Source organism: Hemiscyllium ocellatum, unplaced genomic scaffold (genome assembly GCF_020745735.1).
Source record: "Hemiscyllium ocellatum isolate sHemOce1 unplaced genomic scaffold, sHemOce1.pat.X.cur. scaffold_1300_pat_ctg1, whole genome shotgun sequence".
Lineage (NCBI taxonomy): Eukaryota > Metazoa > Chordata > Chondrichthyes > Orectolobiformes > Hemiscylliidae > Hemiscyllium > Hemiscyllium ocellatum.
Window position 1 is genome coordinate 1 of NW_026867733.1, and position 27,475 is coordinate 27,475.

General features: G+C 51.5%; 13 non-coding genes across 13 annotated transcripts; all 13 read right to left on the reverse strand.

Annotated features, from left to right (window-relative positions):
• Window positions 1-1,834: 1,834 nt before the first annotated feature.
• Window positions 1,835-2,026, reverse strand: LOC132809493 (U2 spliceosomal RNA). The gene has a single exon (XR_009642356.1). It is a non-coding gene; the product is annotated as a U2 spliceosomal RNA (small nuclear RNA).
• Window positions 2,027-3,845: 1,819 nt separating this feature from the next.
• On the reverse strand, window positions 3,846-4,037 carry LOC132809513 (U2 spliceosomal RNA). The gene has a single exon (XR_009642377.1). It is a non-coding gene; the product is annotated as a U2 spliceosomal RNA (small nuclear RNA).
• A 1,803-nt stretch (window positions 4,038-5,840) lies between these two features.
• On the reverse strand, window positions 5,841-6,032 carry LOC132809526 (U2 spliceosomal RNA). The gene has a single exon (XR_009642389.1). It is a non-coding gene; the product is annotated as a U2 spliceosomal RNA (small nuclear RNA).
• A 1,818-nt stretch (window positions 6,033-7,850) lies between these two features.
• LOC132809538 (U2 spliceosomal RNA) lies at window positions 7,851-8,042 on the reverse strand. The gene has a single exon (XR_009642401.1). It is a non-coding gene; the product is annotated as a U2 spliceosomal RNA (small nuclear RNA).
• Window positions 8,043-9,861: 1,819 nt separating this feature from the next.
• LOC132809550 (U2 spliceosomal RNA) lies at window positions 9,862-10,053 on the reverse strand. The gene has a single exon (XR_009642413.1). It is a non-coding gene; the product is annotated as a U2 spliceosomal RNA (small nuclear RNA).
• A 1,821-nt stretch (window positions 10,054-11,874) lies between these two features.
• LOC132809499 (U2 spliceosomal RNA) lies at window positions 11,875-12,066 on the reverse strand. Its single transcript, XR_009642363.1, has one exon. It is a non-coding gene; the product is annotated as a U2 spliceosomal RNA (small nuclear RNA).
• Window positions 12,067-13,893: 1,827 nt separating this feature from the next.
• Window positions 13,894-14,085, reverse strand: LOC132809504 (U2 spliceosomal RNA). The gene has a single exon (XR_009642367.1). It is a non-coding gene; the product is annotated as a U2 spliceosomal RNA (small nuclear RNA).
• A 1,821-nt stretch (window positions 14,086-15,906) lies between these two features.
• On the reverse strand, window positions 15,907-16,098 carry LOC132809505 (U2 spliceosomal RNA). The gene has a single exon (XR_009642368.1). It is a non-coding gene; the product is annotated as a U2 spliceosomal RNA (small nuclear RNA).
• A 1,823-nt stretch (window positions 16,099-17,921) lies between these two features.
• Window positions 17,922-18,113, reverse strand: LOC132809506 (U2 spliceosomal RNA). The gene has a single exon (XR_009642369.1). It is a non-coding gene; the product is annotated as a U2 spliceosomal RNA (small nuclear RNA).
• Window positions 18,114-19,937: 1,824 nt separating this feature from the next.
• LOC132809507 (U2 spliceosomal RNA) lies at window positions 19,938-20,129 on the reverse strand. Its single transcript, XR_009642370.1, has one exon. It is a non-coding gene; the product is annotated as a U2 spliceosomal RNA (small nuclear RNA).
• Window positions 20,130-21,951: 1,822 nt separating this feature from the next.
• Window positions 21,952-22,143, reverse strand: LOC132809508 (U2 spliceosomal RNA). Its single transcript, XR_009642372.1, has one exon. It is a non-coding gene; the product is annotated as a U2 spliceosomal RNA (small nuclear RNA).
• Window positions 22,144-23,959: 1,816 nt separating this feature from the next.
• On the reverse strand, window positions 23,960-24,151 carry LOC132809509 (U2 spliceosomal RNA). The gene has a single exon (XR_009642373.1). It is a non-coding gene; the product is annotated as a U2 spliceosomal RNA (small nuclear RNA).
• Window positions 24,152-25,972: 1,821 nt separating this feature from the next.
• On the reverse strand, window positions 25,973-26,164 carry LOC132809510 (U2 spliceosomal RNA). Its single transcript, XR_009642374.1, has one exon. It is a non-coding gene; the product is annotated as a U2 spliceosomal RNA (small nuclear RNA).
• Between the last annotated feature and the right edge of the window lie 1,311 nt (window positions 26,165-27,475).

Sequence of the window (27,475 nt, forward strand, 5' to 3'; positions counted from 1 at the left end):
AGCGATAGCACATTAATACTCAACGGTGGAGGAGGTCATATTTGCCGACTATCCTTTCCATCAGTTTGATGATATTCAAAGTTCCTTTATTCCCTTACCGTCTACCTTCCTTCCAAGATATCCAACCAGACCGGAAGATCACTCTGCAGCAGTCGCTGTGCTTTCCCCGTGCTTTTTCTTCCATCTGTTACGTAGCGTAGCGGTAGGTCGCGCTGACGACCAATCAGATGGCACGGGCCGGAGCCACCGCACGTCAGGTCGACTGCAGAGAGGTTTCTTTCCCGGTGATCGGGGACAGCGGCGGCGGCGGCAGGGTCATTATTCCCCGGCAGGGTCATTCATTCCCCGGCATCTACAAGATTCACCAGAATTCCTCAGGCAGCACCTTGCAAACCCATGGCCAACGCAGCCTCGAAGGATGACGGCAGCAGATCCACGGGACACCACCATTCGCAAGTTCTCCCTCCCCCCCCCCGAGACACTCGCTGTCCTGAATTGCAAATATGTCTTTGTTCCTCCGGTGTTACCGGGTCAAAATCGGGAATCCCCGCCCAAACAGCATCGCGGGGCTACCGACAGCACTTGGACTGCAGCGGTTCGAGAGAGCAGCTCACCACCAGGCTGATCTCGGCATGGGCGAGAAATGTTGGCCTTGACGGAAAGATCCTATTCATTGCCTCCCCTTGTGTTGGTGTAGCTTGCCCATAAATGCCAATCATCGTTTCCCTCACGTACAGGATTCGCTCCTCGGCATTCCGCATCAATCCGAAAAGTTGCGAAAAGCGAATTACGTCCGTGCACCCTTTCTTTATCGTCCACTCTCAATATCCTCTCTACTTGTATCCGACTCTCTGGAGAATGGGGAGGGAGCTGATCTCCCCGTGTAAACATGTCACGCTGCAAGCGCGCCTCATCACCACCAGCAGCTCGATTCGACATCTCCGTTCACATTGCTGCAGATCGCTGACAACATTATAATCCGACCCAGTTGACAAACTGACAACTGTTTCGCTACTTGCACCGCAAATGATGACAAATCGTTCCAAATCGTACGGGTGGCACAGTGGATCAGTGGTTAGTACGGCTGCCTGGTGGCACCAGGGAGCTGAAGCCAGTTCCAGCCTTGGGCGATCGTCTGCGTGAATAATCTTTACGTACAGACGTAGCTACTAAAGCAGGTCGCTTCCGTACAGTAGTTTGCGAAGAAACAAACAGAGATGGGGGTTTCACTCTATTCAGGAAACAGACCAAAGACATTTCTTTCTTGTTCAAGAAAATATTAGGATAAATTTGTTGCCTCGGGGGTGGGGGGGGAGGCGGGGGGGTTGGGAAGGGGCTGTGGGGGCTGATCTGATAGCCATTTGACATTGGCTGAGTCATGGGATCCCACAACCTGATTTGACTGTGTTAAAAATCCCACAACACCAGGTTTCAGCCCAACGGGGTTCTTTGAAATTACAGCAGTCACCCCACCCCCCGCCACCGCCGTACCATCGGTGGGATACGTTCCAAGAACGACCGCAGAAGCCCAAAACGGCAGACAAGGGCAAATCCATTCATTTAAATTGGCAAGTTACCTTCCTGGCAGGCCCCTGGTTCCAGAATGTTCCCTGTAGCACGTTGGGGTTACCCCTGTCCTGGCTTTCTGCGTGCTGCACCTTCATCAGGTAACTGCAGAGCAGGTTCATAAGACAGAAAACCCGTAACAAAAGACGATAGTTTCCTGCAACTGAAAAGACAATAGATGCAACAATCACTGACTGCCATCAACACGGCAAACTAGCAAAGGCAAGAGATTCACATTGCATTCACCTGCTTTTGAACTTGGGTAAGCGTTGGGTGCACCATTCCTGGAAACACTGCAATACCAGGCTGATACATGGAGAGGACAGAGCAAGCCCTTAAGCCATCTCCCTGCTCCAAAAATCCATTTAATACAAACACTCCCACCTTCGGGAGATATCAGCGATTAAACTGATAAGAACAGAAACTACACATATTCCAAGCCAAAAGGCCGAGAAGCGATAGCACATAATACTCCAACGGTGGAGGTCATATTTGCCGACTATCCTTTCCATCAGTTTGATGATATTCAAAGTTCCTTTATTCCCTTACCGTCTACCTTCCTTCCAAGATATCCAACCAGACCGGAAGATCACTCTGCAGCAGTCGCTGTGCTTTCCCCGTGCTTTTCTCTCCATCTGTTACGTAGCCGCGTAGGTCGCGCTGACGACCAATCAGATGGCACGGGCCGGAGCCACCGCACGTCAGGTCGACTGCAGAGAGGTTTCTCCGGTGATCGGGGACAGCGGCGGCGGCAGGGTCATTCATTCCCCCGCAGGGTCATTCATTCCCCGGCATCTACAAGATTCACCAGAATTCCTCAGGCAGCACCTTGCAAACCCATGGCCAACGCAGCCTCGAAGGATGACGGCAGCAGATCCACGGGAACACCACCATTCGCAAGTTCTCCCCCCTCCCCCCCCCCGAGACACTCGCTGTCCTGAATTGCAAATATGTCCTTTGTTCCTCCGGTGTTACCGGGTCAAAATCGGGAATCCCCGCCCAAACAGCATCGCGGGGCTACCGACAGCACTTGGACTGCAGCGGTTCGAGAGAGCAGCTCACCACCAGGCTGATCTCGGCATGGGCGAGAAATGTTGGCCTTGACGGAAAGATCCTATTCATTGCCTCCCCTTGTGTTGGTGTAGCTTGCCCATAAATGCCAATCATCGTTTCCCTCACGTACAGGATTCGCTCCTCGGCATTCCGCATCAATCCGAAAAGTTGCGAAAAGCGAATTACGTCCGTGCACCCTTTCTTTATCGTCCACTCTCAATATCCTCTCTACTTGTATCCGACTCTCTGGAGAATGGGAGGGAGCTGATCTCCCCGTGTAAACATGTCACGCTGCAAGCGCGCCTCATCACCACCAGCAGCTCGATTCGACATCTCCGTTCACATTGCTGCAGATCGCTGACAACATTATAATCCGACCCAGTTGACAAACTGACAACTGTTTCGCTACTTGCACCGCAAATGATGACAAATCGTTCCAAATCGTACGGGTGGCACAGTGGATCAGTGGTTAGTACGGCTGCCTGGTGGCACCAGGGAGCTGAAGCCAGTTCCAGCCTTGGGCGATCGTCTGCGTGAATAATCTTTACGTACAGACGTAGCTACTAAAGCAGGTCGCTTCCGTACAGTAGTTTGCGAAGAAACAAACAGAGATGGGGGTTTCACTCTATTCAGGAAACAGACTAAAGACATTTCTTTCTTGTTCAAGAAAATATTAGGATAAATTTGTTGCCTCGGGGGTGGGGGGGGAGGCGGGGGGGTTGGGAAGGGGCTGTGGGGCTGATCTGATAGCCATTTGACATTGGCTGAGTCATGGGATCCCACAACCTGATTTGACTGTGTTAAAAATCCCACAACACCAGGTTTCAGCCCAACGGGTTTCTTTGAAATTACAGCAGTCACCCCACCCCCCGCCACCGCCGTACCATCGGTGGGATACGTTCCAAGAACGACCGCAGAAGCCCAAAACGGCAGACAAGGGCAAATCCATTCATTAAATTGGCAAGTTACCTTCCTGGCAGGCCCCTGGTTCCAGAATGTTCCCTGTAGCACGTTGGGGTTACCCCTGTCCTGGCTTTCTGCGTGCTGCACCTTCATCAGGTAACTGCAGAGCAGGTTCATAAGACAGAAAACCCGTAACAAAAGACGATAGTTTCCTGCAACTGAAAAGACAATAGATGCAACAATCACTGACTGCCATCAACACGGCAAACTAGCAAAGGCAAGAGATTCACATTGCATTCACCTGCTTTTGAACTTGGGTAAGCGTTGGGTGCACCATTCCTGGAAACACTGCAATACCAGGCTGATACATGGAGAGGACAGAGCAAGCCCTTAAGCCATCTCCCTGCTCCAAAAATCCATTTAATACAAACACTCCCACCTTCGGGAGATATCAGCGATTAAACTGATAAGAACAGAAACTACACATATTCCAAGCCAAAAGGCCGAGAAGCGATAGCACATTAATACTCCAACGGTGGAGGTCATATTTGCCGACTATCCTTTCCATCAGTTTGATGATATTCAAAGTTCCTTTATTCCCTTACCGTCTACCTTCCTTCCAAGATATCCAACCAGACCGGAAGATCACTCTGCAGCAGTCGCTGTGCTTTCCCCGTGCTTTTCTCTCCATCTGTTACGTAGCCGCGTAGGTCGCGCTGACGACCAATCAGATGGCACGGGCCGGAGCCACCGCACGTCAGGTCGACTGCAGAGAGGTTTCTCCCGGTGATCGGGGACAGCGGCGGCGGCAGGGTCATTCATTCATTCATTCCCGGCATCTACAAGATTCACCAGAATTCCTCAGGCAGCACCTTGCAAACCCATGGCCAACGCAGCCTCGAAGGATGACGGCAGCAGATCCACGGGAACACCACCATTCGCAAGTTCCCCCCCCCCCCCCGAGGCACTCGCTGTCCTGAATTGCAAATATGTCTTGTTCCTCCGGTGTTACCGGGTCAAAATCGGGAATCCCCGCCCAAACAGCATCGCGGGGCTACCGACAGCACTTGGACTGCAGCGGTTCGAGAGAGCAGCTCACCACCAGGCTGATCTCGGCATGGGCGAGAAATGTTGGCCTTGACGGAAAGATCCTATTCATTGCCTCCCCTTGTGTTGGTGTAGCTTGCCCATAAATGCCAATCATCGTTTCCCTCACGTACAGGATTCGCTCCTCGGCATTCCGCATCAATCCGAAAAGTTGCGAAAAGCGAATTACGTCCGTGCACCCTTTCTTTATCGTCCACTCTCAATATCCTCTCTACTTGTATCCGACTCTCTGGAGAATGGGGAGGGAGCTGATCTCCCCGTGTAAACATGTCACGCTGCAAGCGCGCCTCATCACCACCAGCAGCTCGATTCGACATCTCCGTTCACATTGCTGCAGATCGCTGACAACATTATAATCCGACCCAGTTGACAAACTGACAACTGTTTCGCTACTTGCACCGCAAATGATGACAAATCGTTCCAAATCGTACGGGTGGCACAGTGGATCAGTGGTTAGTACGGCTGCCTGGTGGCACCAGGGAGCTGAAGCCAGTTCCAGCCTTGGGCGATCGTCTGCGTGAATAATCTTTACGTACAGACGTAGCTACTAAAGCAGGTCGCTTCCGTACAGTAGTTTGCGAAGAAACAAACAGAGATGGGGGTTTCACTCTATTCAGGAAACAGACCAAAGACATTTCTTTCTTGTTCAAGAAAATATTAGGATAAATTTGTTGCCTCGGGGGTGGGGGGGAGGCGGGGGGGTTGGGAAGGGGCTGTGGGGGCTGATCTGATAGCCATTTGACATTGGCTGAGTCATGGGATCCCACAACCTGATTTGACTGTGTTAAAAATCCCACAACACCAGGTTTCAGCCCAACGGGGTTCTTTGAAATTACAGCAGTCACCCCACCCCCCGCCACCGCCGTACCATCGGTGGGATACGTTCCAAGAACGACCGCAGAAGCCCAAAACGGCAGACAAGGGCAAATCCATTCATTTAAATTGGCAAGTTACCTTCCTGGCAGGCCCCTGGTTCCAGAATGTTCCCTGTAGCACGTTGGGGTTACCCCTGTCCTGGCTTTCTGCGTGCTGCACCTTCATCAGGTAACTGCAGAGCAGGTTCATAAGACAGAAAACCCGTAACAAAAGACGATAGTTTCCTGCAACTGAAAAGACAATAGATGCAACAATCACTGACTGCCATCAACACGGCAAACTAGCAAAGGCAAGAGATTCACATTGCATTCACCTGCTTTTGAACTTGGGTAAGCGTTGGGTGCACCATTCCTGGAAACACTGCAATACCAGGCTGATACATGGAGAGGACAGAGCAAGCCCTTAAGCCATCTCCCTGCTCCAAAAATCCATTTAATACAAACACTCCCACCTTCGGGAGATATCAGCGATTAAACTGATAAGAACAGAAACTACACATATTCCAAGCCAAAAGGCCGAGAAGCGATAGCACATTAATACTCCAACGGTGGAGGTCATATTTGCCGACTATCCTTTCCATCAGTTTGATGATATTCAAAGTTCCTTTATTCCCTTACCGTCTACCTTCCTTCCAAGATATCCAACCAGACCGGAAGATCACTCTGCAGCAGTCGCTGTGCTTTCCCCGTGCTTTTCTCTCCATCTGTTACGTAGCCGCGTAGGTCGCGCTGACGACCAATCAGATGGCACGGGCCGGAGCCACCGCACGTCAGGTCGACTGCAGAGAGGTTTCTCCCGGTGATCGGGGACAGCGGCGGCGGCAGGGTCATTCATTCCCCCGGCAGGGTCATTCATTCCCCGGCATCTACAAGATTCACCAGAATTCCTCAGGCAGCACCTTGCAAACCCATGGCCAACGCAGCCTCGAAGGATGACGGCAGCAGATCCACGGGAACACCACCATTCGCAAGTTCTCCCCCCCCCCCGAGACACTCGCTGTCCTGAATTGCAAATATGTCTTTGTTCCTCCGGTGTTACCGGGTCAAAATCGGGAATCCCCGCCCAAACAGCATCGCGGGGCTACCGACAGCACTTGGACTGCAGCGGTTCGAGAGAGCAGCTCACCACCAGGCTGATCTCGGCATGGGCGAGAAATGTTGGCCTTGACGGAAAGATCCTATTCATTGCCTCCCCTTGTGTTGGTGTAGCTTGCCCATAAATGCCAATCATCGTTTCCCTCACGTACAGGATTCGCTCCTCGGCATTCCGCATCAATCCGAAAAGTTGCGAAAAGCGAATTACGTCCGTGCACCCTTTCTTTATCGTCCACTTTCAATATCCTCTCTACTTGTATCCGACTCTCTGGAGAATGGGGAGGGAGCTGATCTCCCCGTGTAAACATGTCACGCTGCAAGCGCGCCTCATCACCACCAGCAGCTCGATTCGACATCTCCGTTCACATTGCTGCAGATCGCTGACAACATTATAATCCGACCCAGTTGACAAACTGACAACTGTTTCGCTACTTGCACCGCAAATGATGACAAATCGTTCCAAATCGTACGGGTGGCACAGTGGATCAGTGGTTAGTACGGCTGCCTGGTGGCACCAGGGAGCTGAAGCCAGTTCCAGCCTTGGGCGATCGTCTGCGTGAATAATCTTTACGTACAGACGTAGCTACTAAAGCAGGTCGCTTCCGTACAGTAGTTTGCGAAGAAACAAACAGAGATGGGGGTTTCACTCTATTCAGGAAACAGACTAAAGACATTTCTTTCTTGTTCAAGAAAATATTAGGATAAATTTGTTGCCTCGGGGGTGGGGGGGGAGGCGGGGGGGTTGGGAAGGGGCTGTGGGGGCTGATCTGATAGCCATTTGACATTGGCTGAGTCATGGGATCCCACAACCTGATTTGACTGTGTTAAAAATCCCACAACACCAGGTTTCAGCCCAACGGGGTTCTTTGAAATTACAGCAGTCACCCCACCCCCCGCCACCGCCGTACCATCGGTGGGATACGTTCCAAGAACGACCGCAGAAGCCCAAAACGGCAGACAAGGGCAAATCCATTCATTCAAATTGGCAAGTTACCTTCCTGGCAGGCCCCTGGTTCCAGAATGTTCCCTGTAGCACGTTGGGGTTACCCCTGTCCTGGCTTTCAGCGTGCTGCACCTTCATCAGGTAACTGCAGAGCAGGTTCATAAGACAGAAAACCCGTAACAAAAGACGATAGTTTCCTGCAACTGAAAAGACAATAGATGCAACAATCACTGACTGCCATCAACACGGCAAACTAGCAAAGGCAAGAGATTCACATTGCATTCACCTGCTTTTGAACTTGGGTAAGCGTTGGGTGCACCATTCCTGGAAACACTGCAATACCAGGCTGATACATGGAGAGGACAGAGCAAGCCCTTAAGCCATCTCCCTGCTCCAAAAATCCATTTAATACAAACACTCCCACCTTCGGGAGATATCAGCGATTAAACTGATAAGAACAGAAACTACACATATTCCAAGCCAAAAGGCCGAGAAGCGATAGCACATTAATACTCCAACGGTGGAGGTCATATTTGCCGACTATCCTTTCCATCAGTTTGATGATATTCAAAGTTCCTTTATTCCCTTACCGTCTACCTTCCTTCCAAGATATCCAACCAGACCGGAAGATCACTCTGCAGCAGTCGCTGTGCTTTCCCCGTGCTTTTCTGTCCATCTGTTACGTAGCCGCGTAGGTCGCGCTGACGACCAATCAGATGGCACGGGCCGGAGCCACCGCACGTCAGGTCGACTGCAGAGAGGTTTCTCCCGGTGATCGGGGACAGCGGCGGCGGCAGGGTCATTCATTCCCCCGGCATCATTCATTCCCCGGCATCTACAAGATTCACCAGAATTCCTCAGGCAGCACCTTGCAAACCCATGGCCAACGCAGCCTCGAAGGATGACGGCAGCAGATCCACGGGAACACCACCATTCGCAAGTTCTCCCCCCCCCCCCCCCGAGACACTCGCTGTCCTGAATTGCAAATATGTCTTTGTTCCTCCGGTGTTACCGGGTCAAAATCGGGAATCCCCGCCCAAACAGCATCGCGGGGCTACCGACAGCACTTGGACTGCAGCGGTTCGAGAGAGCAGCTCACCACCAGGCTGATCTCGGCATGGGCGAGAAATGTTGGCCTTGACGGAAAGATCCTATTCATTGCCTCCCCTTGTGTTGGTGTAGCTTGCCCATAAATGCCAATCATCGTTTCCCTCACGTACAGGATTCGCTCCTCGGCATTCCGCATCAATCCGAAAAGTTGCGAAAAGCGAATTACGTCCGTGCACCCTTTCTTTATCGTCCACTTTCAATATCCTCTCTACTTGTATCCGACTCTCTGGAGAATGGGGAGGGAGCTGATCTCCCCGTGTAAACATGTCACGCTGCAAGCGCGCCTCATCACCACCAGCAGCTCGATTCGACATCTCCGTTCACATTGCTGCAGATCGCTGACAACATTATAATCCGACCCAGTTGACAAACTGACAACTGTTTCGCTACTTGCACCGCAAATGATGACAAATCGTTCCAAATCGTACGGGTGGCACAGTGGATCAGTGGTTAGTACGGCTGCCTGGTGGCACCAGGGAGCTGAAGCCAGTTCCAGCCTTGGGCGATCGTCTGCGTGAATAATCTTTACGTACAGACGTAGCTACTAAAGCAGGTCGCTTCCGTACAGTAGTTTGCGAAGAAACAAACAGAGATGGGGGTTTCACTCTATTCAGGAAACAGACCAAAGACATTTCTTTCTTGTTCAAGAAAATATTAGGATAAATTTGTTGCCTCGGGGGTGGGGGGGGAGGCGGGGGGGTTGGGAAGGGGCTGTGGGGGCTGATCTGATAGCCATTTGACATTGGCTGAGTCATGGGATCCCACAACCTGATTTGACTGTGTTAAAAATCCCACAACACCAGGTTTCAGCCCAACGGGGTTCTTTGAAATTACAGCAGTCACCCCACCCCCCGCCACCGCCGTACCATCGGTGGGATACGTTCCAAGAACGACCGCAGAAGCCCAAAACGGCAGACAAGGGCAAATCCATTCATTTAAATTGGCAAGTTACCTTCCTGGCAGGCCCCTGGTTCCAGAATGTTCCCTGTAGCACGTTGGGGTTACCCCTGTCCTGGCTTTCTGCGTGCTGCACCTTCATCAGGTAACTGCAGAGCAGGTTCATAAGACAGAAAACCCGTAACAAAAGACGATAGTTTCCTGCAACTGAAAAGACAATAGATGCAACAATCACTGACTGCCATCAACACGGCAAACTAGCAAAGGCAAGAGATTCACATTGCATTCACCTGCTTTTGAACTTGGGTAAGCGTTGGGTGCACCATTCCTGGAAACACTGCAATACCAGGCTGATACATGGAGAGGACAGAGCAAGCCCTTAAGCCATCTCCCTGCTCCAAAAATCCATTTAATACAAACACTCCCACCTTCGGGAGATATCAGCGATTAAACTGATAAGAACAGAAACTACACATATTCCAAGCCAAAAGGCCGAGAAGCGATAGCACATTAATACTCCAACGGTGGAGGTCATATTTGCCGACTATCCTTTCCATCAGTTTGATGATATTCAAAGTTCCTTTATTCCCTTACCGTCTACCTTCCTTCCAAGATATCCAACCAGACCGGAAGATCACTCTGCAGCAGTCGCTGTGCTTTCCCCGTGCTTTTCTCTCCATCTGTTACGTAGCCGCGTAGGTCGCGCTGACGACCAATCAGATGGCACGGGCCGGAGCCACCGCACGTCAGGTCGACTGCAGAGAGGTTTCTCCCGGTGATCGGGGACAGCGGCGGCGGCAGGGTCATTCATTCCCCCGGCAGGGTCATTCATTCCCCCGGCATCTACAAGATTCACCAGAATTCCTCAGGCAGCACCTTGCAAACCCATGGCCAACGCAGCCTCGAAGGATGACGGCAGCAGATCCACGGGAACACCACCATTCGCAAGTTCTCTCCCCCCCCCCCGAGACACTCGCTGTCCTGAATTGCAAATATGTCTTTGTTCCTCCGGTGTTACCGGGTCAAAATCGGGAATCCCCGCCCAAACAGCATCGCGGGGCTACCGACAGCACTTGGACTGCAGCGGTTCGAGAGAGCAGCTCACCACCAGGCTGATCTCGGCATGGGCGAGAAATGTTGGCCTTGACGGAAAGATCCTATTCATTGCCTCCCCTTGTGTTGGTGTAGCTTGCCCATAAATGCCAATCATCGTTTCCCTCACGTACAGGATTCGCTCCTCGGCATTCCGCATCAATCCGAAAAGTTGCGAAAAGCGAATTACGTCCGTGCACCCTTTCTTTATCGTCCACTTTCAATATCCTCTCTACTTGTATCCGACTCTCTGGAGAATGGGGAGGGAGCTGATCTCCCCGTGTAAACATGTCACGCTGCAAGCGCGCCTCATCACCACCAGCAGCTCGATTCGACATCTCCGTTCACATTGCTGCAGATCGCTGACAACATTATAATCCGACCCAGTTGACAAACTGACAACTGTTTCGCTACTTGCACCGCAAATGATGACAAATCGTTCCAAATCGTACGGGTGGCACAGTGGATCAGTGGTTAGTACGGCTGCCTGGTGGCACCAGGGAGCTGAAGCCAGTTCCAGCCTTGGGCGATCGTCTGCGTGAATAATCTTTACGTACAGACGTAGCTACTAAAGCAGGTCGCTTCCGTACAGTAGTTTGCGAAGAAACAAACAGAGATGGGGGTTTCACTCTATTCAGGAAACAGACCAAAGACATTTCTTTCTTGTTCAAGAAAATATTAGGATAAATTTGTTGCCTCGGGGGTGGGGGGGGAGGCGGGGGGGTTGGGAAGGGGCTGTGGGGGCTGATCTGATAGCCATTTGACATTGGCTGAGTCATGGGATCCCACAACCTGATTTGACTGTGTTAAAAATCCCACAACACCAGGTTTCAGCCCAACGGGGTTCTTTGAAATTACAGCAGTCACCCCACCCCCCGCCACCGCCGTACCATCGGTGGGATACGTTCCAAGAACGACCGCAGAAGCCCAAAACGGCAGACAAGGGCAAATCCATTCATTTAAATTGGCAAGTTACCTTCCTGGCAGGCCCCTGGTTCCAGAATGTTCCCTGTAGCACGTTGGGGTTACCCCTGTCCTGGCTTTCAGCGTGCTGCACCTTCATCAGGTAACTGCAGAGCAGGTTCATAAGACAGAAAACCCGTAACAAAAGACGATAGTTTCCTGCAACTGAAAAGACAATAGATGCAACAATCACTGACTGCCATCAACACGGCAAACTAGCAAAGGCAAGAGATTCACATTGCATTCACCTGCTTTTGAACTTGGGTAAGCGTTGGGTGCACCATTCCTGGAAACACTGCAATACCAGGCTGATACATGGAGAGGACAGAGCAAGCCCTTAAGCCATCTCCCTGCTCCAAAAATCCATTTAATACAAACACTCCCACCTTCGGGAGATATCAGCGATTAAACTGATAAGAACAGAAACTACACATATTCCAAGCCAAAAGGCCGAGAAGCGATAGCACATTAATACTCCAACGGTGGAGGTCATATTTGCCGACTATCCTTTCCATCAGTTTGATGATATTCAAAGTTCCTTTATTCCCTTACCGTCTACCTTCCTTCCAAGATATCCAACCAGACCGGAAGATCACTCTGCAGCAGTCGCTGTGCTTTCCCCGTGCTTTTCTCTCCATCTGTTACGTAGCCGCGTAGGTCGCGCTGACGACCAATCAGATGGCACGGGCCGGAGCCACCGCACGTCAGGTCGACTGCAGAGAGGTTTCTCCCGGTGATCGGGGACAGCGGCGGCGGCAGGGTCATTCATTCCCCCGGCAGGGTCATTCATTCCCCCGGCATCTACAAGATTCACCAGAATTCCTCAGGCAGCACCTTGCAAACCCATGGCCAACGCAGCCTCGAAGGATGACGGCAGCAGATCCACGGGAACACCACCATTCGCAAGTTCTCCCCCCTCCCCCCCCCCCGAGACACTCGCTGTCCTGAATTGCAAATATGTCTTTGTTCCTCCGGTGTTACCGGGTCAAAATCGGGAATCCCCGCCCAAACAGCATCGCGGGGCTACCGACAGCACTTGGACTGCAGCGGTTCGAGAGAGCAGCTCACCACCAGGCTGATCTCGGCATGGGCGAGAAATGTTGGCCTTGACGGAAAGATCCTATTCATTGCCTCCCCTTGTGTTGGTGTAGCTTGCCCATAAATGCCAATCATCGTTTCCCTCACGTACAGGATTCGCTCCTCGGCATTCCGCATCAATCCGAAAAGTTGCGAAAAGCGAATTACGTCCGTGCACCCTTTCTTTATCGTCCACTCTCAATATCCTCTCTACTTGTATCCGACTCTCTGTGAGAATGGGGAGGGAGCTGATCTCCCCGTGTAAACATGTCACGCTGCAAGCGCGCCTCATCACCACCAGCAGCTCGATTCGACATCTCCGTTCACATTGCTGCAGATCGCTGACAACATTATAATCCGACCCAGTTGACAAACTGACAACTGTTTCGCTACTTGCACCGCAAATGATGACAAATCGTTCCAAATCGTACGGGTGGCACAGTGGATCAGTGGTTAGTACGGCTGCCTGGTGGCACCAGGGAGCTGAAGCCAGTTCCAGCCTTGGGCGATCGTCTGCGTGAATAATCTTTACGTACAGACGTAGCTACTAAAGCAGGTCGCTTCCGTACAGTAGTTTGCGAAGAAACAAACAGAGATGGGGGTTTCACTCTATTCAGGAAACAGACCAAAGACATTTCTTTCTTGTTCAAGAAAATATTAGGATAAATTTGTTGCCTCGGGGGTGGGGGGGGAGGCGGGGGGGTTGGGAAGGGGCTGTGGGGGCTGATCTGATAGCCATTTGACATTGGCTGAGTCATGGGATCCCACAACCTGATTTGACTGTGTTAAAAATCCCACAACACCAGGTTTCAGCCCAACGGGGTTCTTTGAAATTACAGCAGTCACCCCACCCCCCGCCACCGCCGTACCATCGGTGGGATACGTTCCAAGAACGACCGCAGAAGCCCAAAACGGCAGACAAGGGCAAATCCATTCATTTAAATTGGCAAGTTACCTTCCTGGCAGGCCCCTGGTTCCAGAATGTTCCCTGTAGCACGTTGGGGTTACCCCTGTCCTGGCTTTCAGCGTGCTGCACCTTCATCAGGTAACTGCAGAGCAGGTTCATAAGACAGAAAACCCGTAACAAAAGACGATAGTTTCCTGCAACTGAAAAGACAATAGATGCAACAATCACTGACTGCCATCAACACGGCAAACTAGCAAAGGCAAGAGATTCACATTGCATTCACCTGCTTTTGAACTTGGGTAAGCGTTGGGTGCACCATTCCTGGAAACACTGCAATACCAGGCTGATACATGGAGAGGACAGAGCAAGCCCTTAAGCCATCTCCCTGCTCCAAAAATCCATTTAATACAAACACTCCCACCTTCGGGAGATATCAGCGATTAAACTGATAAGAACAGAAACTACACATATTCCAAGCCAAAAGGCCGAGAAGCGATAGCACATTAATACTCCAACGGTGGAGGTCATATTTGCCGACTATCCTTTCCATCAGTTTGATGATATTCAAAGTTCCTTTATTCCCTTACCGTCTACCTTCCTTCCAAGATATCCAACCAGACCGGAAGATCACTCTGCAGCAGTCGCTGTGCTTTCCCCGTGCTTTTCTCTCCATCTGTTACGTAGCCGCGTAGGTCGCGCTGACGACCAATCAGATGGCACGGGCCGGAGCCACCGCACGTCAGGTCGACTGCAGAGAGGTTTCTCCCGGTGATCGGGGACAGCGGCGGCGGCAGGGTCATTCATTCCCCCGGCAGGGTCATTCATTCCCCGGCATCTACAAGATTCACCAGAATTCCTCAGGCAGCACCTTGCAAACCCATGGCCAACGCAGCCTCGAAGGATGACGGCAGCAGATCCACGGGAACACCACCATTCGCAAGTTCTCCCCCTCCCCCCCCCGAGACACTCGCTGTCCTGAATTGCAAATATGTCTTTGTTCCTCCGGTGTTACCGGGTCAAAATCGGGAATCCCCGCCCAAACAGCATCGCGGGGCTACCGACAGCACTTGGACTGCAGCGGTTCGAGAGAGCAGCTCACCACCAGGCTGATCTCGGCATGGGCGAGAAATGTTGGCCTTGACGGAAAGATCCTATTCATTGCCTCCCCTTGTGTTGGTGTAGCTTGCCCATAAATGCCAATCATCGTTTCCCTCACGTACAGGATTCGCTCCTCGGCATTCCGCATCAATCCGAAAAGTTGCGAAAAGCGAATTACGTCCGTGCACCCTTTCTTTATCGTCCACTCTCAATATCCTCTCTACTTGTATCCGACTCTCTGGAGAATGGGGAGGGAGCTGATCTCCCCGTGTAAACATGTCACGCTGCAAGCGCGCCTCATCACCACCAGCAGCTCGATTCGACATCTCCGTTCACATTGCTGCAGATCGCTGACAACATTATAATCCGACCCAGTTGACAAACTGACAACTGTTTCGCTACTTGCACCGCAAATGATGACAAATCGTTCCAAATCGTACGGGTGGCACAGTGGATCAGTGGTTAGTACGGCTGCCTGGTGGCACCAGGGAGCTGAAGCCAGTTCCAGCCTTGGGCGATCGTCTGCGTGAATAATCTTTACGTACAGACGTAGCTACTAAAGCAGGTCGCTTCCGTACAGTAGTTTGCGAAGAAACAAACAGAGATGGGGGTTTCACTCTATTCAGGAAACAGACCAAAGACATTTCTTTCTTGTTCAAGAAAATATTAGGATAAATTTGTTGCCTCGGGGGGGGGGGGGAGGCGGGGGGGTTGGGAAGGGGCTGTGGGGGCTGATCTGATAGCCATTTGACATTGGCTGAGTCATGGGATCCCACAACCTGATTTGACTGTGTTAAAAATCCCACAACACCAGGTTTCAGCCCAACGGGGTTCTTTGAAATTACAGCAGTCACCCCACCCCCCGCCACCGCCGTACCATCGGTGGGATACGTTCCAAGAACGACCGCAGAAGCCCAAAACGGCAGACAAGGGCAAATCCATTCATTTAAATTGGCAAGTTACCTTCCTGGCAGGCCCCTGGTTCCAGAATGTTCCCTGTAGCACGTTGGGGTTACCCCTGTCCTGGCTTTCTGCGTGCTGCACCTTCATCAGGTAACTGCAGAGCAGGTTCATAAGACAGAAAACCCGTAACAAAAGACGATAGTTTCCTGCAACTGAAAAGACAATAGATGCAACAATCACTGACTGCCATCAACACGGCAAACTAGCAAAGGCAAGAGATTCACATTGCATTCACCTGCTTTTGAACTTGGGTAAGCGTTGGGTGCACCATTCCTGGAAACACTGCAATACCAGGCTGATACATGGAGAGGACAGAGCAAGCCCTTAAGCCATCTCCCTGCTCCAAAAATCCATTTAATACAAACACTCCCACCTTCGGGAGATATCAGCGATTAAACTGATAAGAACAGAAACTACACATATTCCAAGCCAAAAGGCCGAGAAGCGATAGCACATTAATACTCCAACGGTGGAGGTCATATTTGCCGACTATCCTTTCCATCAGTTTGATGATATTCAAAGTTCCTTTATTCCCTTACCGTCTACCTTCCTTCCAAGATATCCAACCAGACCGGAAGATCACTCTGCAGCAGTCGCTGTGCTTTCCCCGTGCTTTTCTCTCCATCTGTTACGTAGCCGCGTAGGTCGCGCTGACGACCAATCAGATGGCACGGGCCGGAGCCACCGCACGTCAGGTCGACTGCAGAGAGGTTTCTCCCGGTGATCGGGGACAGCGGCGGCGGCAGGGTCATTCATTCCCCCGGCAGGGTCATTCATTCCCCCGGCATCTACAAGATTCACCAGAATTCCTCAGGCAGCACCTTGCAAACCCATGGCCAACGCAGCCTCGAAGGATGACGGCAGCAGATCCACGGGAACACCACCATTCGCAAGTTCTCCCCCCCCCCCCCCCGAGACACTCGCTGTCCTGAATTGCAAATATGTCTTTGTTCCTCCGGTGTTACCGGGTCAAAATCGGGAATCCCCGCCCAAACAGCATCGCGGGGCTACCGACAGCACTTGGACTGCAGCGGTTCGAGAGAGCAGCTCACCACCAGGCTGATCTCGGCATGGGCGAGAAATGTTGGCCTTGACGGAAAGATCCTATTCATTGCCTCCCCTTGTGTTGGTGTAGCTTGCCCATAAATGCCAATCATCGTTTCCCTCACGTACAGGATTCGCTCCTCGGCATTCCGCATCAATCCGAAAAGTTGCGAAAAGCGAATTACGTCCGTGCACCCTTTCTTTATCGTCCACTTTCAATATCCTCTCTACTTGTATCCGACTCTCTGGAGAATGGGGAGGGAGCTGATCTCCCCGTGTAAACATGTCACGCTGCAAGCGCGCCTCATCACCACCAGCAGCTCGATTCGACATCTCCGTTCACATTGCTGCAGATCGCTGACAACATTATAATCCGACCCAGTTGACAAACTGACAACTGTTTCGCTACTTGCACCGCAAATGATGACAAATCGTTCCAAATCGTACGGGTGGCACAGTGGATCAGTGGTTAGTACGGCTGCCTGGTGGCACCAGGGAGCTGAAGCCAGTTCCAGCCTTGGGCGATCGTCTGCGTGAATAATCTTTACGTACAGACGTAGCTACTAAAGCAGGTCGCTTCCGTACAGTAGTTTGCGAAGAAACAAACAGAGATGGGGGTTTCACTCTATTCAGGAAACAGACCAAAGACATTTCTTTCTTGTTCAAGAAAATATTAGGATAAATTTGTTGCCTCGGGGGTGGGGGGGGAGGCGGGGGGGTTGGGAAGGGGCTGTGGGGGCTGATCTGATAGCCATTTGACATTGGCTGAGTCATGGGATCCCACAACCTGATTTGACTGTGTTAAAAATCCCACAACACCAGGTTTCAGCCCAACGGGGTTCTTTGAAATTACAGCAGTCACCCCACCCCCCGCCACCGCCGTACCATCGGTGGGATACGTTCCAAGAACGACCGCAGAAGCCCAAAACGGCAGACAAGGGCAAATCCATTCATTTAAATTGGCAAGTTACCTTCCTGGCAGGCCCCTGGTTCCAGAATGTTCCCTGTAGCACGTTGGGGTTACCCCTGTCCTGGCTTTCTGCGTGCTGCACCTTCATCAGGTAACTGCAGAGCAGGTTCATAAGACAGAAAACCCGTAACAAAAGACGATAGTTTCCTGCAACTGAAAAGACAATAGATGCAACAATCACTGACTGCCATCAACACGGCAAACTAGCAAAGGCAAGAGATTCACATTGCATTCACCTGCTTTTGAACTTGGGTAAGCGTTGGGTGCACCATTCCTGGAAACACTGCAATACCAGGCTGATACATGGAGAGGACAGAGCAAGCCCTTAAGCCATCTCCCTGCTCCAAAAATCCATTTAATACAAACACTCCCACCTTCGGGAGATATCAGCGATTAAACTGATAAGAACAGAAACTACACATATTCCAAGCCAAAAGGCCGAGAAGCGATAGCACATTAATACTCCAACGGTGGAGGTCATATTTGCCGACTATCCTTTCCATCAGTTTGATGATATTCAAAGTTCCTTTATTCCCTTACCGTCTACCTTCCTTCCAAGATATCCAACCAGACCGGAAGATCACTCTGCAGCAGTCGCTGTGCTTTCCCCGTGCTTTTCTCTCCATCTGTTACGTAGCCGCGTAGGTCGCGCTGACGACCAATCAGATGGCACGGGCCGGAGCCACCGCACGTCAGGTCGACTGCAGAGAGGTTTCTCCCGGTGATCGGGGACAGCGGCGGCGGCAGGGTCATTCATTCCCCCGGCAGGGTCATTCATTCCCCCGGCATCTACAAGATTCACCAGAATTCCTCAGGCAGCACCTTGCAAACCCATGGCCAACGCAGCCTCGAAGGATGACGGCAGCAGATCCACGGGAACACCACCATTCGCAAGTTCTCCCCCCTCCCCCCCCCGAGACACTCGCTGTCCTGAATTGCAAATATGTCTTTGTTCCTCCGGTGTTACCGGGTCAAAATCGGGAATCCCCGCCCAAACAGCATCGCGGGGCTACCGACAGCACTTGGACTGCAGCGGTTCGAGAGAGCAGCTCACCACCAGGCTGATCTCGGCATGGGCGAGAAATGTTGGCCTTGACGGAAAGATCCTATTCATTGCCTCCCCTTGTGTTGGTGTAGCTTGCCCATAAATGCCAATCATCGTTTCCCTCACGTACAGGATTCGCTCCTCGGCATTCCGCATCAATCCGAAAAGTTGCGAAAAGCGAATTACGTCCGTGCACCCTTTCTTTATCGTCCACTTTCAATATCCTCTCTACTTGTATCCGACTCTCTGGAGAATGGGGAGGGAGCTGATCTCCCCGTGTAAACATGTCACGCTGCAAGCGCGCCTCATCACCACCAGCAGCTCGATTCGACATCTCCGTTCACATTGCTGCAGATCGCTGACAACATTATAATCCGACCCAGTTGACAAACTGACAACTGTTTCGCTACTTGCACCGCAAATGATGACAAATCGTTCCAAATCGTACGGGTGGCACAGTGGATCAGTGGTTAGTACGGCTGCCTGGTGGCACCAGGGAGCTGAAGCCAGTTCCAGCCTTGGGCGATCGTCTGCGTGAATAATCTTTACGTACAGACGTAGCTACTAAAGCAGGTCGCTTCCGTACAGTAGTTTGCGAAGAAACAAACAGAGATGGGGGTTTCACTCTATTCAGGAAACAGACCAAAGACATTTCTTTCTTGTTCAAGAAAATATTAGGATAAATTTGTTGCCTCGGGGGTGGGGGGGGAGGCGGGGGGGTTGGGAAGGGGCTGTGGGGGCTGATCTGATAGCCATTTGACATTGGCTGAGTCATGGGATCCCACAACCTGATTTGACTGTGTTAAAAATCCCACAACACCAGGTTTCAGCCCAACGGGGTTCTTTGAAATTACAGCAGTCACCCCACCCCCCGCCACCGCCGTACCATCGGTGGGATACGTTCCAAGAACGACCGCAGAAGCCCAAAACGGCAGACAAGGGCAAATCCATTCATTTAAATTGGCAAGTTACCTTCCTGGCAGGCCCCTGGTTCCAGAATGTTCCCTGTAGCACGTTGGGGTTACCCCTGTCCTGGCTTTCAGCGTGCTGCACCTTCATCAGGTAACTGCAGAGCAGGTTCATAAGACAGAAAACCCGTAACAAAAGACGATAGTTTCCTGCAACTGAAAAGACAATAGATGCAACAATCACTGACTGCCATCAACACGGCAAACTAGCAAAGGCAAGAGATTCACATTGCATTCACCTGCTTTTGAACTTGGGTAAGCGTTGGGTGCACCATTCCTGGAAACACTGCAATACCAGGCTGATACATGGAGAGGACAGAGCAAGCCCTTAAGCCATCTCCCTGCTCCAAAAATCCATTTAATACAAACACTCCCACCTTCGGGAGATATCAGCGATTAAACTGATAAGAACAGAAACTACACATATTCCAAGCCAAAAGGCCGAGAAGCGATAGCACATTAATACTCCAACGGTGGAGGTCATATTTGCCGACTATCCTTTCCATCAGTTTGATGATATTCAAAGTTCCTTTATTCCCTTACCGTCTACCTTCCTTCCAAGATATCCAACCAGACCGGAAGATCACTCTGCAGCAGTCGCTGTGCTTTCCCCGTGCTTTTCTCTCCATCTGTTACGTAGCCGCGTAGGTCGCGCTGACGACCAATCAGATGGCACGGGCCGGAGCCACCGCACGTCAGGTCGACTGCAGAGAGGTTTCTCCCGGTGATCGGGGACAGCGGCGGCGGCAGGGTCATTCATTCCCCGGCAGGGTCATTCATTCCCCCGGCATCTACAAGATTCACCAGAATTCCTCAGGCAGCACCTTGCAAACCCATGGCCAACGCAGCCTCGAAGGATGACGGCAGCAGATCCACGGGAACACCACCATTCGCAAGTTCTCCCCCTCCCCCCCCCCGAGACACTCGCTGTCCTGAATTGCAAATATGTCTTTGTTCCTCCGGTGTTACCGGGTCAAAATCGGGAATCCCCGCCCAAACAGCATCGCGGGGCTACCGACAGCACTTGGACTGCAGCGGTTCGAGAGAGCAGCTCACCACCAGGCTGATCTCGGCATGGGCGAGAAATGTTGGCCTTGACGGAAAGATCCTATTCATTGCCTCCCCTTGTGTTGGTGTAGCTTGCCCATAAATGCCAATCATCGTTTCCCTCACGTACAGGATTCGCTCCTCGGCATTCCGCATCAATCCGAAAAGTTGCGAAAAGCGAATTACGTCCGTGCACCCTTTCTTTATCGTCCACTTTCAATATCCTCTCTACTTGTATCCGACTCTCTGGAGAATGGGGAGGGAGCTGATCTCCCCGTGTAAACATGTCACGCTGCAAGCGCGCCTCATCACCACCAGCAGCTCGATTCGACATCTCCGTTCACATTGCTGCAGATCGCTGACAACATTATAATCCGACCCAGTTGACAAACTGACAACTGTTTCGCTACTTGCACCGCAAATGATGACAAATCGTTCCAAATCGTACGGGTGGCACAGTGGATCAGTGGTTAGTACGGCTGCCTGGTGGCACCAGGGAGCTGAAGCCAGTTCCAGCCTTGGGCGATCGTCTGCGTGAATAATCTTTACGTACAGACGTAGCTACTAAAGCAGGTCGCTTCCGTACAGTAGTTTGCGAAGAAACAAACAGAGATGGGGGTTTCACTCTATTCAGGAAACAGACCAAAGACATTTCTTTCTTGTTCAAGAAAATATTAGGATAAATTTGTTGCCTCGGGGGTGGGGGGGAGGCGGGGGGGTTGGGAAGGGGCTGTGGGGGCTGATCTGATAGCCATTTGACATTGGCTGAGTCATGGGATCCCACAACCTGATTTGACTGTGTTAAAAATCCCACAACACCAGGTTTCAGCCCAACGGGGTTCTTTGAAATTACAGCAGTCACCCCACCCCCCGCCACCGCCGTACCATCGGTGGGATACGTTCCAAGAACGACCGCAGAAGCCCAAAACGGCAGACAAGGGCAAATCCATTCATTTAAATTGGCAAGTTACCTTCCTGGCAGGCCCCTGGTTCCAGAATGTTCCCTGTAGCACGTTGGGGTTACCCCTGTCCTGGCTTTCAGCGTGCTGCACCTTCATCAGGTAACTGCAGAGCAGGTTCATAAGACAGAAAACCCGTAACAAAAGACGATAGTTTCCTGCAACTGAAAAGACAATAGATGCAACAATCACTGACTGCCATCAACACGGCAAACTAGCAAAGGCAAGAGATTCACATTGCATTCACCTGCTTTTGAACTTGGGTAAGCGTTGGGTGCACCATTCCTGGAAACACTGCAATACCAGGCTGATACATGGAGAGGACAGAGCAAGCCCTTAAGCCATCTCCCTGCTCCAAAAATCCATTTAATACAAACACTCCCACCTTCGGGAGATATCAGCGATTAAACTGATAAGAACAGAAACTACACATATTCCAAGCCAAAAGGCCGAGAAGCGATAGCACATTAATACTCCAACGGTGGAGGTCATATTTGCCGACTATCCTTTCCATCAGTTTGATGATATTCAAAGTTCCTTTATTCCCTTACCGTCTACCTTCCTTCCAAGATATCCAACCAGACCGGAAGATCACTCTGCAGCAGTCGCTGTGCTTTCCCCGTGCTTTTCTCTCCATCTGTTACGTAGCCGCGTAGGTCGCGCTGACGACCAATCAGATGGCACGGGCCGGAGCCACCGCACGTCAGGTCGACTGCAGAGAGGTTTCTCCCGGTGATCGGGGACAGCGGCGGCGGCAGGGTCATTCATTCCCCCAGGGTCATTCATTCCCCCGGCATCTACAAGATTCACCAGAATTCCTCAGGCAGCACCTTGCAAACCCATGGCCAACGCAGCCTCGAAGGATGACGGCAGCAGATCCACGGGAACACCACCATTCGCAAGTTCTCCCCCCCCCCCGAGACACTCGCTGTCCTGAATTGCAAATATGTCTTTGTTCCTCCGGTGTTACCGGGTCAAAATCGGGAATCCCCGCCCAAACAGCATCGCGGGGCTACCGACAGCACTTGGACTGCAGCGGTTCGAGAGAGCAGCTCACCACCAGGCTGATCTCGGCATGGGCGAGAAATGTTGGCCTTGACGGAAAGATCCTATTCATTGCCTCCCCTTGTGTTGGTGTAGCTTGCCCATAAATGCCAATCATCGTTTCCCTCACGTACAGGATTCGCTCCTCGGCATTCCGCATCAATCCGAAAAGTTGCGAAAAGCGAATTACGTCCGTGCACCCTTTCTTTATCGTCCACTTTCAATATCCTCTCTACTTGTATCCGACTCTCTGGAGAATGGGGAGGGAGCTGATCTCCCCGTGTAAACATGTCACGCTGCAAGCGCGCCTCATCACCACCAGCAGCTCGATTCGACATCTCCGTTCACATTGCTGCAGATCGCTGACAACATTATAATCCGACCCAGTTGACAAACTGACAACTGTTTCGCTACTTGCACCGCAAATGATGACAAATCGTTCCAAATCGTACGGGTGGCACAGTGGATCAGTGGTTAGTACGGCTGCCTGGTGGCACCAGGGAGCTGAAGCCAGTTCCAGCCTTGGGCGATCGTCTGCGTGAATAATCTTTACGTACAGACGTAGCTACTAAAGCAGGTCGCTTCCGTACAGTAGTTTGCGAAGAAACAAACAGAGATGGGGGTTTCACTCTATTCAGGAAACAGACCAAAGACATTTCTTTCTTGTTCAAGAAAATATTAGGATAAATTTGTTGCCTCGGGGGTGGGGGGGGAGGCGGGGGGGTTGGGAAGGGGCTGTGGGGGCTGATCTGATAGCCATTTGACATTGGCTGAGTCATGGGATCCCACAACCTGATTTGACTGTGTTAAAAATCCCACAACACCAGGTTTCAGCCCAACGGGGTTCTTTGAAATTACAGCAGTCACCCCACCCCCCGCCACCGCCGTACCATCGGTGGGATACGTTCCAAGAACGACCGCAGAAGCCCAAAACGGCAGACAAGGGCAAATCCATTCATTTAAATTGGCAAGTTACCTTCCTGGCAGGCCCCTGGTTCCAGAATGTTCCCTGTAGCACGTTGGGGTTACCCCTGTCCTGGCTTTCAGCGTGCTGCACCTTCATCAGGTAACTGCAGAGCAGGTTCATAAGACAGAAAACCCGTAACAAAAGACGATAGTTTCCTGCAACTGAAAAGACAATAGATGCAACAATCACTGACTGCCATCAACACGGCAAACTAGCAAAGGCAAGAGATTCACATTGCATTCACCTGCTTTTGAACTTGGGTAAGCGTTGGGTGCACCATTCCTGGAAACACTGCAATACCAGGCTGATACATGGAGAGGACAGAGCAAGCCCTTAAGCCATCTCCCTGCTCCAAAAATCCATTTAATACAAACACTCCCACCTTCGGGAGATATCAGCGATTAAACTGATAAGAACAGAAACTACACATATTCCAAGCCAAAAGGCCGAGAAGCGATAGCACATTAATACTCCAACGGTGGAGGTCATATTTGCCGACTATCCTTTCCATCAGTTTGATGATATTCAAAGTTCCTTTATTCCCTTACCGTCTACCTTCCTTCCAAGATATCCAACCAGACCGGAAGATCACTCTGCAGCAGTCGCTGTGCTTTCCCCGTGCTTTTCTCTCCATCTGTTACGTAGCCGCGTAGGTCGCGCTGACGACCAATCAGATGGCACGGGCCGGAGCCACCGCACGTCAGGTCGACTGCAGAGAGGTTTCTCCCGGTGATCGGGGACAGCGGCGGCGGCAGGGTCATTCATTCCCCGGCAGGGTCATTCATTCCCCCGGCATCTACAAGATTCACCAGAATTCCTCAGGCAGCACCTTGCAAACCCATGGCCAACGCAGCCTCGAAGGATGACGGCAGCAGATCCACGGGAACACCACCATTCGCAAGTTCTCCCCCCCCCCCCCCGAGACACTCGCTGTCCTGAATTGCAAATATGTCTTTGTTCCTCCGGTGTTACCGGGTCAAAATCGGGAATCCCCGCCCAAACAGCATCGCGGGGCTACCGACAGCACTTGGACTGCAGCGGTTCGAGAGAGCAGCTCACCACCAGGCTGATCTCGGCATGGGCGAGAAATGTTGGCCTTGACGGAAAGATCCTATTCATTGCCTCCCCTTGTGTTGGTGTAGCTTGCCCATAAATGCCAATCATCGTTTCCCTCACGTACAGGATTCGCTCCTCGGCATTCCGCATCAATCCGAAAAGTTGCGAAAAGCGAATTACGTCCGTGCACCCTTTCTTTATCGTCCACTTTCAATATCCTCTCTACTTGTATCCGACTCTCTGGAGAATGGGGAGGGAGCTGATCTCCCCGTGTAAACATGTCACGCTGCAAGCGCGCCTCATCACCACCAGCAGCTCGATTCGACATCTCCGTTCACATTGCTGCAGATCGCTGACAACATTATAATCCGACCCAGTTGACAAACTGACAACTGTTTCGCTACTTGCACCGCAAATGATGACAAATCGTTCCAAATCGTACGGGTGGCACAGTGGATCAGTGGTTAGTACGGCTGCCTGGTGGCACCAGGGAGCTGAAGCCAGTTCCAGCCTTGGGCGATCGTCTGCGTGAATAATCTTTACGTACAGACGTAGCTACTAAAGCAGGTCGCTTCCGTACAGTAGTTTGCGAAGAAACAAACAGAGATGGGGGTTTCACTCTATTCAGGAAACAGACTAAAGACATTTCTTTCTTGTTCAAGAAAATATTAGGATAAATTTGTTGCCTCGGGGGTGGGGGGGGAGGCGGGGGGGTTGGGAAGGGGCTGTGGGGGCTGATCTGATAGCCATTTGACATTGGCTGAGTCATGGGATCCCACAACCTGATTTGACTGTGTTAAAAATCCCACAACACCAGGTTTCAGCCCAACGGGGTTCTTTGAAATTACAGCAGTCACCCCACCCCCCGCCACCGCCGTACCATCGGTGGGATACGTTCCAAGAACGACCGCAGAAGCCCAAAACGGCAGACAAGGGCAAATCCATTCATTTAAATTGGCAAGTTACCTTCCTGGCAGGCCCCTGGTTCCAGAATGTTCCCTGTAGCACGTTGGGGTTACCCCTGTCCTGGCTTTCAGCGTGCTGCACCTTCATCAGGTAACTGCAGAGCAGGTTCATAAGACAGAAAACCCGTAACAAAAGACGATAGTTTCCTGCAACTGAAAAGACAATAGATGCAACAATCACTGACTGCCATCAACACGGCAAACTAGCAAAGGCAAGAGATTCACATTGCATTCACCTGCTTTTGAACTTGGGTAAGCGTTGGGTGCACCATTCCTGGAAACACTGCAATACCAGGCTGATACATGGAGAGGACAGAGCAAGCCCTTAAGCCATCTCCCTGCTCCAAAAATCCATTTAATACAAACACTCCCACCTTCGGGAGATATCAGCGATTAAACTGATAAGAACAGAAACTACACATATTCCAAGCCAAAAGGCCGAGAAGCGATAGCACATTAATACTCCAACGGTGGAGGTCATATTTGCCGACTATCCTTTCCATCAGTTTGATGATATTCAAAGTTCCTTTATTCCCTTACCGTCTACCTTCCTTCCAAGATATCCAACCAGACCGGAAGATCACTCTGCAGCAGTCGCTGTGCTTTCCCCGTGCTTTTCTCTCCATCTGTTACGTAGCCGCGTAGGTCGCGCTGACGACCAATCAGATGGCACGGGCCGGAGCCACCGCACGTCAGGTCGACTGCAGAGAGGTTTCTCCCGGTGATCGGGGACAGCGGCGGCGGCAGGGTCATTCATTCCCCCGGCAGGGTCATTCATTCCCCCGGCATCTACAAGATTCACCAGAATTCCTCAGGCAGCACCTTGCAAACCCATGGCCAACGCAGCCTCGAAGGATGACGGCAGCAGATCCACGGGAACACCACCATTCGCAAGTTCTCCCCCCTCCCCCCCCCGAGACACTCGCTGTCCTGAATTGCAAATATGTCTTTGTTCCTCCGGTGTTACCGGGTCAAAATCGGGAATCCCCGCCCAAACAGCATCGCGGGGCTACCGACAGCACTTGGACTGCAGCGGTTCGAGAGAGCAGCTCACCACCAGGCTGATCTCGGCATGGGCGAGAAATGTTGGCCTTGACGGAAAGATCCTATTCATTGCCTCCCCTTGTGTTGGTGTAGCTTGCCCATAAATGCCAATCATCGTTTCCCTCACGTACAGGATTCGCTCCTCGGCATTCCGCATCAATCCGAAAAGTTGCGAAAAGCGAATTACGTCCGTGCACCCTTTCTTTATCGTCCACTTTCAATATCCTCTCTACTTGTATCCGACTCTCTGTGGAGAATGGGGAGGGAGCTGATCTCCCCGTGTAAACATGTCACGCTGCAAGCGCGCCTCATCACCACCAGCAGCTCGATTCGACATCTCCGTTCACATTGCTGCAGATCGCTGACAACATTATAATCCGACCCAGTTGACAAACTGACAACTGTTTCGCTACTTGCACCGCAAATGATGACAAATCGTTCCAAATCGTACGGGTGGCACAGTGGATCAGTGGTTAGTACGGCTGCCTGGTGGCACCAGGGAGCTGAAGCCAGTTCCAGCCTTGGGCGATCGTCTGCGTGAATAATCTTTACGTACAGACGTAGCTACTAAAGCAGGTCGCTTCCGTACAGTAGTTTGCGAAGAAACAAACAGAGATGGGGGTTTCACTCTATTCAGGAAACAGACCAAAGACATTTCTTTCTTGTTCAAGAAAATATTAGGATAAATTTGTTGCCTCGGGGTGGGGGGGGAGGCGG